General features: G+C 39.7%; 1 long non-coding RNA gene across 1 annotated transcript in view; it reads right to left on the minus strand.

Annotated features, from left to right (window-relative positions):
• LOC115939790 (uncharacterized) overlaps nucleotides 1-10878 on the minus strand; it is an 89796-nt gene extending 78918 nt beyond the window's left edge. The window contains exons 1-2 of the long non-coding RNA XR_004074564.2: nucleotides 10790-10878; nucleotides 8663-8714 (exon numbers count right to left, since the gene is read on the minus strand). This is a non-coding gene — a long non-coding RNA (uncharacterized LOC115939790). The remainder of the gene's footprint in view (nucleotides 1-8662; nucleotides 8715-10789) is intronic.
• Nucleotides 10879-12571: the final 1693 nt, after the last annotated feature.

The raw sequence follows: 12571 nt of genomic DNA on the forward strand, positions 1-12571 counted from the left end.
GCTGTGTCTCTCTCTGTCAAATAAATAAATAAAATCTTATTAAAAATTAATTAACATATGTCTGTGAAAGAAAATTGCCTGAAATGTGTCAATAAAATGAGCAATTGTTTTTTCTTGACAGATTAAAAGCTTAAGGTTTTTATTTCAGAAATCCTGTTGCAAACAAAATAACTTAAAAACAGTTAAGAGGATTCTGTGTCAAGTATTTATAGACAGAGGGGCGCCCGGGTGGCTCAGTCGTTAAGCGTCTGCCTTCGGCTCAGGTCATGATCCCAGGGTGCTGGGAGCGAGCCCCACATCGGGCTCCCTGCTCAGGGCTCCCTGCTCAGCAGGAAGCCTGCTTCTCCTTCTCCCACTCCCCCTGCTTGTGTTCCCTCTCTTGCTGTGTCTGTCATATAAATAAATAAAATCTAAAAAAAAAAAAAAAGATTTTACTTATTTGACAAGAGAGAGCAGGAGAACACTAGCAATGGAAGCTGCAGAGGGAGAAGCAGGCCCCCCCGCCGAGCAGGGAGCCTGATGCCAGCAGGATCCCAGGACCTTGGGATCACAACCTGAGCCAAAGGCAGTTGCTTAACCAATGGAGCCACCCAGGCGCCCCTTGGAGAAGTGTATCTTTAGAAGTCAACAATTCTTCTCCCTACCCCCACCAAAAAAGGATAAAATTGTTCAACAACTATTTTGGAACTCTGAAAAAATTAACCAAATGCAAACAAGTGGAAATTTATGTAAAACTGCTGGTCCTTCAACTAACAACAGTACGTATCCTCCTTGTCTGGGGCTAAAACCCACCACCCATCTTCAGTTTGGTCAATGATAATGGCAGTGGTGCCAATGGAGAGCTGGCCAAGACATCAGTAGCTCTACCAGAAAGACAATTCCAGACACAGGACAAAAATTTGACAGCAGACAGCACTGTGAGGATATAAATGGGTAACTGACAGCTCTACTAGCCTAAAGATGTGCTCCTAGTTGGACCAAGAAGTGAACCAGCCAAAAGCTTAGTGGAAAGATCTTGGAAGTAACAGCCATAGGAGAGAGAGAAACTTCCCACACATCGCTGACTGGCAATGTATGCTCATGTGGGAGACATATCCAAGAGAGCAGAGTTGAGAGTAGAAGCCACCTCTTTTCAGATTAATGTTTTCATTTTCTTTGGGTAAATACCCAGTAGTGGAATCACTGGATCATACAGCAATTCTAATTTTTTTTTTTAGGTGGAATTTAAAAAACAAAAGCAAAGAAAAAAAAGACAAAAAGAAAAAAAGACTCTTAAATGTACAGAACTGGTGGTTGCCAGAGGGAAGATGAAGAGGAGGATGGGGGAAATAAAGGAGATTAAGAGTACACTTATCCTGATGAAGAAACATAGAACTATTGAATCATTACACTGTATACCTGAAACTAATACAACACTATGTTATTTATACCTGAATAAAGTAGTTACTGATAAACTAAAAGAAAAAAAAAATGTAAAGCTAAAGAAGACTTGAGAACTGGCACAACACTGAATGTACTCCCTATCCCACACAAAGATGAGGAGAGGGAGGAAGATTTGCTGGCTTAACATAATTGAGCACAACCTATTCCTCAACCACTGGCTGACCATTAAGCTATACGGTTGCTGGGTGACTCCTAGGAAGCCAGGATAAATAAGACATCTGAGCAGAGACATCAACTACACACTGAAGGGGTGATAAATTCTACAGCTTAAGTCCAGGTAAGGTACAGAAAACAAGACAAAAAAGAAAAAGTAAAATTAGAATATAAAATTTCTGTAATATATGATCTAAACGGTCTAGTTTCACAAAACATTACAAGATAAATGCAAACAAAAACAAAACAGGCAAGTGTGACCCACACACTTACGGAAAAAAAATAAACCACTCCATGAGAAGGAGTAAAACTAGAAATAGAATTTAGCAGCCCCAAATCTCTAATGTCCAAAGAGTTAAAGTCAGTCATATTCAAAGTACTGAAGGAAAATTTGATGACAAGACTCAAATAGGGGATCGAAAGAGAAAGCTCAAAAAAGATCCAAATGGAAATTTACATTTAAAAACATAGTAACAAAAATGAAAAATTCACCAGATGGCCTCCATAACAGATTTATGATGGCAAAAGAAAGAAATTAACCTGTCTGAATAGAAAGAGTAAAGAAAAATTGAGACTCACTTATCAGAAAACCATGAACTATCAACAAACTTGTAAGGTGACTTCCAGAAGTGCCCCCCCCCCCCAAAAAAAAAAAAACCAACAACAACTTACGTGATGTGAACTTCTAGTTTCGGCTCCTACATAAAAAGATCATAGAAGTCATTACTGCCATCCTTATAGCAAAGGAGGGGGGAGCTTTATAAAAATAAAAATGAAAATCATTTTTCTAGACTCAGAACTGTTTTCACAGGGCAAATAACCACACTGAAACCAGAGAGACAGCTGAATCTAGAGACTTACAGAAATATCTGTTTACCTGAGCAGAAGCCACTGGAGCAATTAACTGGTTGGAATACTTAAATGGTAATTTTGATGAACTTCTGGAACCTAGAGACTAGCCTGAGAGTGACAAACTCCTGGGGGATGCATCAGTAGAGGAAACTTCACACCTTATGATCAGGAACCCAACCATGCTTTTAGAGTAAGGAACTAACAAAGGTCTTATGTGGCTCTGGCAGAGGAAGGGTCAAAGTTAACCACTGTGAAATGTGCCCAGAGCAGTCTCCACAACAAAGGTGTACTCCACAGAGGGAGAGACTATCCGACTATCCCACCTTATCCCACCTGGGAGAAGGTCATTTCCACAACTCCAGCCCCATCTGGCCCTTCCCGACTCACTTAAGAATAAAATCCCAGCAAGCTCTTTAGTAGTACTGACAAACTGATTCTCAAGTATATTTTCTGAAAGGGAAAAGGTCTAGAATCACCAACACAGCACTGAGGAAGGTGGTCAGAAATAAGGAACAGTACTCAATTTCAAGGATCGCTACACAGCTACAATAATCAAGACAGCATGGTATTGGCAAAAGGATACATTTATCATTAGGATAGATGGCTCAGAAGTAGACCCACCCAAATACAGTCCATTGCTCTTTTGACAAAAGAACAAAGGCGATCCAATACAAAAAAGGATAGTCCTTTCAACAAAAGGTGCTGAAACAAGTGGGCATCCACATATGAAAGAAAATGTATACAGACCTTCTATCTCACAAAGATTCAAAAGAGACCACTGATCTAAATGTAAAACATCAGACAATAAAATTTAGATCAAAACATAGGAGAATATCTAGATGACTTCGGTCTGGCAATGAGTTTTCAGATATAGCATCAATAGCATGATCCATGAAAGAAAAAATAAATTGGACTTTATTAAATTCTCTTGGATGGTGCCTGGGTGGGTCAGTCCTTAAGCATCTGCCTTAGGCTCAGGTCATGATCCCAGGGTCCTGGGATTGAGCCCTGCATCTGGCTCCCTGCTCTGCGGGAAGCCTGCTTCCCCCTGTCCCACTTCCCCTGCTTGTGTTCCCTCTCTTGCAGTCTGTCAAAATAAATAAATAAAATCTTTAAAAAAAAAAAAAATTCTCTTGGGGCACTGGCTGGCTCAATGGGTAGATATGTGACTCTTGATCTCAGGGTTTTGAGTTCAAGCCCCACATTGGGTGTAGAGATTACTTAAAATGTATTTACAAATTCTCTCATAGACACTTAAAATGAAAACACAAAACAGAGTGGGAGCAAACATTTGCAAGACACACATTTGATAAATTACTTGTATCTAAAACATGAAGAATTCTTAGAACTCAGCAAAAAATAAAAACCAGCTACCTTACTAAAGAAGATAGAGATGACAAAAATATGGAAAAGATAGACATTTGTCATTAAGGAATTGTGAATTAAAACAATGAGATACTACTACACACAGATTAGCCAAAATCCAAAAATCGGCCAATACCAATTGCTAGCAAGGGTGCAGAGTAACAGGAACTCACATTCATTTTTTGGTGGGAATGCAAAATGGTGCAGCCACTTTGGAAGACAATTTGGCAGTTTCTTACTAAACCAAACATAGGCTTAGCATACGATCCAACAACCTCATGTCTAAGTATTTACTCAAATGATTTGGGGGTAAACATGGCCACACAAAAGCCTGCACATGAATATTTAATAGTAGCTTTATCCATTATCAAGAACCAGAAGCAACCAATCTCCTAGAATAGGTTAAGTGATCAAACTGTGGTAGATCCATACAATGGAATATTCAGTGATAAGAAATGATCTATCACACCATGAAAAGACATGGATGAATCCTAACTACAAACTGTTAAGTGAAATAATTTGCAAAGAATCTGCAAGGACTACATACTCAAACTTCAGTTATTTGACATTGTAGAAAAGGCTAAAGTATAAGAACAGTGAAAAGATCAGTGGTTGCCATAGGTTCAGGGAGAGGAGCAGGAGGGTTGAGTAGGTGAACCACAGAATTTTTAGAATGATGAAATTAGTCTGTAGGATACACCAATAGTAGATACATGACACTATGCATTTGTCAAAACCTATCAAACTTCAAAGCACAAAGAGTACACCTTCATGGATGCATATTTTTCAAAGTCAGTGAAGATGTTAGAGGAATCCCAGTATGGAATATAGACTGTGATGCAACAATGTAACAAACGTACAATAAAACCTCACTGAGTGGGGTCTGAGAACAGCATGCTGCTCTAGGCAATTTTGGCAATTCGTCTGTAAAACTAATGGCAAAAGAGATTGTACATAAGCACTGTACTTTAATTGATAAAAGTGTTTCCCGTGGGGGTAGGAGTTAATTCCAGTAATAGTATAGATATATACTGGATTTGAACAATTAAGCAACACTGATGATGGGAGCCAGTTCAGTACAGTTCACAAATAAGCATGTGGAAGAGGCACATACGACACATATGACAATGGATTGTAGTGAGAGACATCAGCATGAACTCATGTTTAATATACAGATGATTACATAGGGAATTACTTTTAGATATGTACATATATGTGAGCTAGTAAAAACATATTTCCTTACTTCATTAGCTGAAAGGACCTACAATGATACTTCAGTTAAAAAGTACAACTAATGGGGCACCTGGGTGGCTCATCTGGTTAGGCATCTGCCTTTGGCTCAGGTCATGATCTCAGGGTCCTGGGATTGAGCCAGGCATAGGGCTCTCTGCTCAGCGGGGAGTCTGATTCTCCCTCTTCCTCTGCTCCTCCCCTTCCCCCACTTGTGCTCTCTCTCGCTCTCTCTCAAAATAATAAATTTGATTTTAAAAAAGTACAACTAGTAATCAAATCTCAGTTCCTAAATACCATTCTTAATCACACACATGCACACAGGCCTCCTTGGAGAAATGGCTGATTCTGCAATTGGGGAAGGAAATATACAAGATGAGCCTGGAGCACATAGTAGTTCCATAAAGTAGGAAAATGTAAAACAAAACAAACAGCAACAGAACACAATGAGGAGGTATGTCAAAAGGACACAGGAATCAACTTAACATGTTCCCAATGTCAAAAACTGGAACTACTGGAGAATGAAAATAAGCATAGTATTTGTGCTTTCCACAGTCCTTCTGAAAGGGGACTATGGCTCCTTACTCACATAACCATACACTGGAGAAAGGATAACCAGGTATTTCCTCGGCAGCTGTCTACATAGGATATGAGGTGATGCTGAGAAGCAGGGACCCCAAGAGTCATGATCCCCTGTTAGAGTCAGAGTATATGGGGCTCAGGTAGTAAAAGAAAACTGACCCAGATCCATCTCAGTGTGTCCAATATGCCTATGAACACATCTGGTAATAATTTCTCAGTTCCAAAATGTTTAATTAGAAGGGACATGAATAACAGTTCAGAAACTGTTATTCAGGCTCCTGGACCTGTAAAGCAACAACTAGTACAGTAGAAAAAATCAAATAGAGGAACCTGAAACTTCTCCCTTCAGTCAAGATAGGAATCAACAATATCGTATTCTGGAGGGAGATGTGATCAGTGCCACCTTCAAAGACTTCAGTGATGGTGGTGCCATCTTGCCCTATTCAATTCATCAGTGCAGCTCCTGCAAGAAGCCCAGTGAATCACAGAAATAGAGTGGACCTCTGCAAACCTAATCGTAGCAGTCCCAAGTACAGCTGTTATAGCAGGTAGGCTATCTTTAGTAGAGCAGATTAACACATCCCTGGTTATAGGATAATTCTATGCCAGCAATCTCTACCAATGCAGTCTTTTAGTGTCCAACAAAAAGGAAAATTAGAAGTAGTTTGTTTTCACTTGGGACAAGCCATATACATTTGTGGTCTTGAAGAGCCAACTTAATTCTCCTGCTGTCAAAATATAGCTCAATGGGATCTGAACCATCTGGACATTCTGCAGAACATCACACTGCCCAATATACATATGGGGTATTTATCACACCTGGTAATAATCAGCAATTACAGATGCCTTGGTAAGATACATGCATTCCAGAAAGTAAAAGATACATCTCAAAGGTTCAGGGACCTGCCACACTGATCAAGACTTTAGGGGTCTGGTGATCCAGAGCATTCTTGAATAGCCCCTTCAGAGTAAAGTTTCGGCACTGAGCAACTCCTACCATTAGCAGTACTTGTAGGCCTCCAAGTTTTGGAAAACACATATTGGGAATACTGCTCAATCCCATTCATCAGGTGGCACAGAAGACTATAAAGTTTTAAGTGAGGCCCAGAGCAAGAGATGTTGTTTAGGTACTAGAGAAAGATAGGAGTTCTGAAGTTCTCATAGGAAACTGAAAGCAAACTTCAAGGTTTCTGGAGAAACACCATACCAACTTTAGCAGAGAACTACATACCATTCAAAAAGTAGCTTTTGCATGCTACTTGACACTGGTAGAAACCGAACATGTGGACTACCAAGTGGCCCTGAGACCACAACTGCCCACCAGACACTCCACACTGTTAGACACATATCAAGTCTTAAGTTTGCACGGGCCCAGCAACAACTCATCATAAAGTGGAAACTGTTTCAGAAATCAGGTTTGGGCAAGCCAGGAAGTTCATACCTATTGTCTCATGAGACATTCTCTATCAGCAACTGGAGGAAGAGGAAGACATCTTAAGCTTGGTTCACAGGTAAATCAGCTTGGTCTGTGGGTACAAGACAAAACAGACTGCTATCTCACTACAGTCCCGCTCAGGTAGGTCTTTGAAAGACGATGGTGAGGAGATATACTCCCAGTGGCAATGATACAAGTGGAAAAGCTTGCTAATCACTTTGTGGAGAAAGTTGTCCAAAATTAGGACATACATGTATTTACATGAAATGGTAAATGACTTATCTGGTCAGAGGTCTTGAAGTTGCAGTATTAGAAAACAGTACAAGAATATCCAAGAGGCCAATGTTGGATATAGGGGAGTGGGCACAAAATGTGAGAATTTTGGGATTGCACATAAATGCCCAACAGAAATTACCAACTGCGGAATAGGTCCAAGCAACGAAGTGGACAGGTCTTCATCAGGTGTCAACCAGCTTCTTTCCTCCAGTAAGGGCTTGCCCAATGTGATCAAGACTGGATTAGCCCAAGTAACAGACATAGGGGCTATGCAAGTCCCATAGTATTCATAAAGTCACTAAGGCTGATAAAGTCACTGCTGAATGTCCAATATCTGAGCAATAGAAGCCAATGCTGAGAGCCTCCAATAAGATACCAAATCTCAAGTAGACCAGTGTCTCAGTGGTAAGTTGACTTATTGGACACTTTATAACTTGAAGAGAGTCATGTTTTATCTTGGCTGGCTCATATTCTAGAGAGTTCACCTTCTCTACCCACAAAGCCTTAACCGGCATGACCATTCATATTAGTTTCCTAGGGCTCTCACAAACTAGGGACTTCAAACAACAAAAATTTATTCTTTCACAGTTCTAGAGGCCAGAAGACTGAAATCAAGATGATGGCAATTTGGATTCTTTCTGGATGTTCTGAGAGCGAATCTGTTCCAGGCTGGTCTCCTAGCTTTAAGGGGCTGGTGGCAATCCTTGGCATTCCTCGGCTTGCAGACACATCACTTCAAACTGTTTTTGCATTGCCTCCTCTTGGTAGTCTTTCCTTCACTTTTCCTACAAGGACACTTGTTATTGGATTTAGGGCCTACCCTAATCCAGGATGATGATTTCTGCCTAGTCATTCTGGGTTCCTTAAGCCAAAGATCTAGTAGGCACAAAATGGAGTCACCTTGCTGACAGAAGTAATTAACCCCAATCATTATGAAAAGGTACAACTGATACTACATAATGGTAGAAGGAAGAAATTTGATACTCAGTGAATCCACTGGAGCATTTTGGTAACTCCACACCGAACTGTAACTTTTTTTTTTTTTTTTTTTTTAAGATTTTATTTGACAGAGAGAGAGAACATAAGCAGGCAGAGCAGCAGGTAGAGGGAGAGGGAGAAGCAGGCTCTCCGCTGAGCAGGGAGCCCGATGCGGGGCTCAATCCCAGGACCCTTTGATCATGACCTGAGTCGAAGGCAGCAGCTTAACTGAGCCATCCAGGCGCCCCCCAATTGTAACGTTAAATGGGCAAATTCAGAAACCATAGTCTGATAAGGGTATGGTAAAGGGTCTAAGACCCCTCAGTAATGAGGGTCTGGGTGGCTTACCCTATTAAGCCAGTCATGAAGGTCAGAAGAGATAGCCAATTGGGAAGAGAACCTAGAACGGGTAATGAAGAAGAGAGAGAAGTTACAACTCAGTTTCAAACTCAGGACTGATTTAATCCAACTATTCTCCTTGCTTTTTAAAACAAGATTACCCAGAAACTGTGACAAACCACAATGCTGGCAAAGTTGTATTTGAATAAAGTCATCTGAATGTGAGAAGGGAACCTAAATAGTGCAAGGATTATACTTCAGTGGAAGCCCTTGGTGCCTTGAGCCAAATCTACTTCACTGAGCTGGTACACATCGCCCCACGCATTGCTAGTGTTAGCTGATAATCACTTATAGCTGCCCCTTTCTCCAAATTTTCCTTAGCTAAATGCAAACAGGAGCAGTCTCATTCAAGAGGTTAAGCCTTGCCCCCAAGGATGGTCAGGGACATGGTAGGTACAAAAGGCTTGTCCCCTTGCTTTAAGTAGGGACCAGATCTACAGTGTGATTTGTGCTACAGAGCTTAAGACCAAGATGTAGCTAATCTTTAGCCAAGACTATTTTTCTTGCTTAGCATTTCTTCTCTTGGTGTATAGCGCTTTCCTCAAAAATCTTGAGAGTATGCACTCAAAAAATTACTATCACAGGAATCACCAACTTCAGCTCTGGTTCTAGAGAACATATGTCAGATATAAACTAAACAATGTGGTTTCTAAAAGACTGAAAAATGAAGCAGAAATTTTAGTCCCACAATGTTAGTAAGGAAAAGAAATGGTATTCAAAGCCCACAAAGTAGAAGGATCCTGGTAAAGATTTCAGGCTTTTACTTAGGATGTTAAAGAGCTATACACTCAGCTTCTACCTAGCTCAATCCCTAACTGAATTAAAGTGATCTGCCACTATCTTCTCTGTAGTGAGACTAGAATTTTTATCATTTTTCATAAACAATGTCTAGCTTTCAATGACCAGGCACAGGAAAAAAAACAGGACCCAAGAGTTAAAATGGCAAATAGAAATAGACCCACAAGTGATCCAAATTTTCAAGTTAACAAATTAAAATGTTATGGTCAAGAAAATAAACAAGATATAGTATTTCAGCCAGTACCTATTTTTTAAAGTGAAAATTCTAGAATTAACAATTGAAATTAAGGAGTTTAACAAAGTCGACCAAAAAAAATGAAAGGAATAAAAAAATGGGAATACAGGGCAAACACAAGTATACAAATTCAAACAAGAGAAAAGCACAAGATATATGGAATACAGATTTTTATAAGATTTATATACATATAATTCAGTGGTTAACTTCAGACAATTTTGCCCTCCTACACTAGAGGATATGTGGCAGTACCTAAAGTTTTTTTGTTTTGTTTGTTTCCCCCAATAACAACTTCTAGAGGTTGCTACTGGCATCTAGTGGGTAGAGACCAAAGATAATGTTAACCATCCTTCAATGAGTATGACAGACTCCCACAAATATGAATTATCTGATACAAAAATGTCCACAGAGCTGTTGACAAGCTAAGATATGAGTCCAAAGAAGAGAATCTGACAAATATTTAAAGAGATAATGAATGGCTAATATTTTTCCCAAACAAAACATACCACAACTACTTATAAGAAGCCTAAGTCTCATATTAGCTAATTGCAACATATGGACGTAATTGATTCTGGACCAGACAGGCAAAAGAAATGTCAGGGAAGTTTTAACACTGGCTAAACCTTCCATAGTTGAAAAAATCATTTTTAATACTTGCCTACCCAAACTTGATCCATGGCGCTGCTTTGAAATTCAGCAACTGGATACACTCCCAGTCCAGACCACCCACCTACTTTCAGACTCACTACCAAACTATTCTGACTGCAGCTTTCAGTCACATGGACTAGGCATACAGTAGCACAGTCACCAAAGATATTAAAGTATTAGTACATTTGAGTAGGACACGGTGTCCCATTCGCCTCTACCTCCCTAAACACTCTCTAAAATGAGGCCTTCCCATATCAAGTGCCAAGCATATGTTGGTTCTAACAATGTGCTAATCGCGACTGGCTAAGATTTTGTGTGAACATAAAACCTTATACTGATATGTCCAGTTGTTTATAAAATTAAAAATACACACCCATCTTCATCCCTTATCATACCTTTTAAATACCCTGCTCATGTGGATCGGCCATCCTCATTTCCAGGGACCAAAACCCTTTCATTGGCACACAACTCTCAGGCCCCTCATGACCAGAGTAATCCTTCTCATAGGCTCCAGAAAAATACAGCCCATTGCTCATTCTGAAGGAATCTAGCCCCAGTTATTTGTCCTTTTAGTGCCTACTCATCCATATTTAATCTCTTTACTTTGCAAGCCTCATACTAGCTAGCACAATGCTATGTGCACACATTACTTCTAAATACTTATTGAATAGTTGAATAAGGAATACACAAATATGTGAAAATATTTATGTCCCTTCAAAATAGAAGGGAATTATTCAGTATAAATCAATGATGTCAAATCATTGCCCCACAGAGTAAAGGACATGAATTTGTTAAATTGATGTTCTACTTGGATGGAGGCAACTTTCCAAATGAATGTGTCCAAATTCCCATTATGAGTGCTTGGATATGGTGTCATGCTGTGTTTTCTGTGGAAAGCAATTGTTAAGAGTGCCAAAAAAGAACTCCCGTGAAACCTGGTGAGACCTTCATTTTATCCAGTTTCCAGACTGTAAAGTGATTGCTTTGGGTTTCTACTATTTCCCATTCTCATTACACTCTTTGTCACCAGAACGGATTTATGTGGTGCCATATTCTGCACACATTACAATGTTTGTCAAGATAATGAATAGTCTGAAAATTTGAATTTCCAATACAGTCAGTGAATTATGAAAGTGTATCTTAAAATATTTCCTCATTCTGCTCACTCACCCAGTAGGCTCAGCTCTCCCTCCTCTCAAAAACCTAACCGTTGCCAGGAAGAGGTCTAAGAGGTCAGTGAAGCAAATATTAGAATACTGAAAAGGTCAGTGTGGCATGGCCACTTCTTTAATTCACACCACATAATAGACATTAAAATTCTAGGTTCTCACTCTTATGACAAATGAGAATAGAAAAATAGCATAAAATTAATTGGCACTTTTTAAAGTGACAAACGGTTATTAATTTCTTCAGTATTCATTATAATAACATTAATCATAAACTCTTTAAATGTAAAAGTAGCTGTGTGCACTTCCATAGGAACTTGGTGGTAATTTAGCATTTATTAATGTCCATTTACAATGAAGTGTTACTATATTAATCCACTTTTCTGTGACAAAACCTGTAGTAGGCGAAAGACAGTCTGCTCCCTCTGTAGACTTTCCATGTCAATTGTGAAGCCAACTTATGTCTCTAGTTAAGACTCTAATTTTAAGTGGTCTCTTATTATGGTTAGCCCAAGCCCAAGGTTCAAAGAATGTGAAAAATTAGGATGACCCTGGATACCAAGGAGAATAATTTATGTCAATGAGTTTTTGTATTAGCTCCAAGTTACTCTAGCAACTCAATGACACTAAATATAGGATTCAATCTTCCTAGAGGTAGGTAGCTATTCCATGCATAAGCCCTAAGCTTAATTCTTGCTTGTCATCTTGTTACCAGTCATTAAAATGGAAGGATAATATCCATTCTGGTTATAGAGCATATAACGTAAATGGGAAATAGAAACCCAAAGCAAACACTATGGTCTAGTAATTGGTTAAAGCTAAAATCCCTTCAGATTGGGGCGCCTGGGTGGCTCAGTCCTTAAGCGCCTGCCTTCAGCTCAGGTCATGATCCCAGGGTCCTGGGATCGGGCCCCGCATTGGGCTCCCTGCTCCGCGGGAAGTCTGCTTCTCCCTCTCCCACTCCCCCTGCTTGTGTTCCCTCTCTCGCTTTGTTTCTGTTAAATAAATAAA

Source organism: Leptonychotes weddellii, chromosome 13 (genome assembly GCF_054177405.1).
Source record: "Leptonychotes weddellii isolate Sample4059 chromosome 13, ASM5417740v2, whole genome shotgun sequence".
In the NCBI taxonomy this organism is placed as follows: Eukaryota; Metazoa; Chordata; class Mammalia; order Carnivora; family Phocidae; genus Leptonychotes; species Leptonychotes weddellii.